General features: G+C 47.3%; 1 pseudogene; it reads left to right on the top strand.

Moving 5' to 3' along the window:
* Positions 1-250: 250 nt before the first annotated feature.
* LOC102737316 (activity-dependent neuroprotector homeobox protein 2 pseudogene) lies at positions 251-3,485 on the top strand (annotated as a pseudogene).
* Positions 3,486-3,775: the final 290 nt, after the last annotated feature.

Here is a 3,775-nt window from a genome sequence, read left to right as displayed (position 1 = left end):
TGACTATGTTGACACAGATTGTGTTTGCAGAATTTCTACTAACATTTGGCTTTGGAACGTCAGAAATGAGACCTGCCGGTTCAGAGAGTATGCACTTGCGTACTGATAGTCAGATATTTTTTAAAAATTTTATGTATTTGAGAGAGAGAGAGAGAGCACAAGCAGGGTACAGTGAGAGGGAGAAGCAGAATCCCCACTCAGCAGGGAGCCTGATGCAGGACTTGATCCCAGGACCCCGGGATCGTGACCTGAGCTGAAGGCAGACGCCCAACCGACTGAGCCACCCAGGTGCCCCTAGGAAAAAATTAAAAAATGTTCCAAATTCCTGTGGAAAATCTTAACATTAGAAAGGTACAAAAAAAAAGGTGAAAAGCATTCTAGCAGATATTGGGCTTCCCAGCTGCTAGGAGTTGCTAAAATACCTTAAAGGCTTTGATCCAGGAGAGAAGTACTTTTTTTTTTTTTTTTTAACACATCATGGGGAGATATTTCTCTTGGGGAACCTTCTGGAAAGAAAGTGAGATATCGAGCAAAGCCATATTGTTGTAGCAGCCTCTGTAAATACTCTACAAAATGCTTACTTCATTCAGAAATCATTTACATCGTTACCATGAAGATGACATTAATCAGGAGCTGGTGATCCCTTGCCCAAACTGTGTATTTTTCTTCTCAACCCTAGATTGTGGGAAGGCACATTGGAATGTTCCACACACCTGTTCAGAAAGTCCAGAACTACCCAGCGAGTATTCTGGGTGAAACTAAATCTTCGAGGAGGGATGTGATAGTTTTACAGGTTTAAAATGCAACTTTTCAAACACTGCGTACTACATGAAGAAGCATGGGCTGGTAGCCCGTTTTCATGACTTAATTCACTCCTTTGGCCTGCAAACCAAGGAAATGGGCGAGCAACGAAAAACCGAGGACAGCTTTTCTACTGAGAAGATGCCACCATGTGACAAGTATTATTGTAAAAACTGCAACACCAATGCCAGCAGCCCGGATGCTTTAATGTATCCTATTTTGACACTGGACCTACACAGGGATTGGAGAATAAACTTAGATCTGTGATTTCAGGACATATTAAGAAGCCTGGACTTTCGAAGCAAATGCATGCTTTGCTCCCAAACCAATGGCATCTTTGGCTGTACCACCGAAACAGCAGGGTTCTGGGCCTCACAGCCACATTCCCACAACCCTGCAGCGAGTCAGACTGCGGTCCAGCTGGTGACAGTGGCCTGGGGCACTTCTGGAAGCCTCACCCCTTCTCCACCTGCCGTGGCGCAGTCCCACGTGACTCTAGTCTCCAGTCCTCTGCCTCCCTCCACTCCCCAGCTGGTCTTTCTTTCTCATGGAGTCCCACTTGTTCAGTCAGCAAATCCTCCTGTGTTGCCCTTGAGTCAGCCAGTCGGACCTGTAAATGTCTGTTGAACAGGCGTCCACCCCATAAACCAGGCCATCCACCCTGGGGCCTTTACCCCTTAGCCAGCCTGTTGGGCCTGGAGTTCTTTCCATCGACAGACCTGCCTGGGCCTGGCATCCTTCCTGTCCTTCTGTCACCCCTAGGGGGGTTCTTCAGGCCGGCTCACCAGGGGTGATTTCTGTGAGTCGGACAGTCCCATCAGGGGTCCTTCCTGCAGGCCAGATGACCCCTGCTGGGGTTGTCCCTTTGGGACAGACGGCAACTTCTGGGGTCCTTCCTGCTGGCCAGGTGGTCCCACTGGGCTCCCTTCTTCCAACCAGACTCTCGGCAGGTGCTCTCCCTGTGAACCAGGGTATTAATTCTGGTGTTCTTCAGCTTCATTAACCTGTCATGTCAGGAGAGCTCCCCTGCGGGCCAGCCAGTGAGACCTGGGGTCCTACAACTTAACCAGTCTGTGAGCACCAACATTCCACCTGCAAATCAGCCAGTGAGACCTGGCGCCTCTGAAAACCCCATGTTCCTCCATCAGGCTCTATTCTCAGACAGCTCATGCCGACGGGGAAACAAGTGAATGGGATTCCCACATCCACGCTTGCCCCAGCATCTGTGACTTTGCCTGTGCTTCCAGGAGGCGTTGCCACTGTCCCCCCAGCCCCAGATGCCCATCCAGCCCTGCCTGCTGTCTCCTTCAGTGGTGGTAAACGCCACTCGGAATAGGTCTGCTCAGGCCTCTCCATCTGCGGCAGAAGCAAACCAGGTGCTCAAAGAGATGAAGCAGTGGAAAACCCGTCCGGTTTGCAATGAGCTCTTCCCTTCCAGCATCTCCCAGGTTGCTATGGAGGTGGCTCATAAGCACAGTGAATCCAAACCTGCCGAAAACTTGGAGCCCAAAAACCTGGCAGCATGGGCACCATGTGTAAAGTGGACGAGTGAGAAAACAGTTTGGTGTCTCTCCTGCAAATGCCTGGGGTCCAAGGAAGAGTGCATCCATCACTTGCAAATGGCCTGGGTGCGTGTTCTGCCCATGCACTTTCTGTGACATTAAAGGCCTTTCAGAGCACAGTAGGACTATGCCCCGGGGGGAGAAGAAATTACGTGTGGATGATAGGAACAAAGGCTCTCAGTTGGATCTCGATGCTAACGGAAGCCTCCTTGCCAATACTGGCTGGGATACATTCCAAGTCACTTGTGCCCCTACGACCCCAGAGAGAGGGTGCCTCCGGGAGCCCCAGCAAACAAGTAGTGACTTGCCCCTTTTGCTTTGTTTGGCACCTTGGTGACGGCCGAGGTGTCTGAGTTGCGTTTGAAGGGGAGGCCCCACATCACACCAACAACAGTCCATACAGTTCTGAAATCTCCAGTGTTCAAGTGCATCCCCGGCTCTGGGGTCTACACTGGCAACGTGACCCTGACTGCCATCCACCTGCTGCGTTGCAGAAGGGCTCCAAAGAACAGCTGCTCAGACCTCTGGATCCAACCTAATTTTAGTAAGAATAGGGACGTGCTCTTAGTGAAGGGTGAGGTGATCCACGACTCCAGCTTTTCTGTAAAGAGAAAGCTGCCTGATGGCCACTTTGGGGCAGAAGACCAGAGGGATGTGAAGGAGCAACCTCTCGTCATCAACAGCGATGCGATGCAGCCCCAGCTCCCAAAAAGGTGGGGAGTGTGGTGCCTTTGAAAAGACAAAGGAATGAAATCAGGACAGAGGGGCCACTTGTTAATGATGATGCTTTTCAGATTTTAGCATTAAGCCCTAAAAGATATGAAGACCGTTCTTATGAAGAAAAAAAAAAAAAGCAATGTCTTCGAGATGATTTCCACAAGAGACCATATCCCAGTAAAAAGGAAATACAGAACTTCTTTCTTCACTCTTGTGGGTGTGGAAAAATTGACGTGGCTTCATTTTATTTTGGAAAAAGAAGATATATTTGCATGAAAGCAATAAAAAAATCACAAGCCTTCGGTACTTTTTTAGGTTTTGATATGTCTGAACTTAAAAATGTTAAACACAGGTTGAACTTTGAGTATGAGTCACAAAACTTGTAAAAAAAAAAAACAGATTAGGAAATCTAGAGTACTAGATAATTAGTGGGCTTTTTTCAATTGAGATTGAAAAAAATGTTATTTTCTTCACTGTATGTTGGGCTAATCATTTCAGTGGTCTTTATGCTGCTCTTTAGATTTATTTCAGGTCCTCAGAAAGGCTTCTATATAAAAGAACTGAATAGTTCTTTCAGATTGTTTCCTGAAGTTTGATTTTGTAACAAGTATTTTTAGTTCTTCCCTGTCATGTAAATTAAATCCTTGGATCCTTCATGCAAAAAATAAAAATAAATAAAAATAAAAAATAAAAAA

This window comes from Leptonychotes weddellii, unplaced genomic scaffold, assembly GCF_054177405.1.
Source record: "Leptonychotes weddellii isolate Sample4059 unplaced genomic scaffold, ASM5417740v2 HiC_scaffold_3993, whole genome shotgun sequence".
Taxonomy (NCBI): domain Eukaryota; kingdom Metazoa; phylum Chordata; class Mammalia; order Carnivora; family Phocidae; genus Leptonychotes; species Leptonychotes weddellii.
This window is presented reverse-complemented; position numbering and strand designations above follow the sequence as displayed.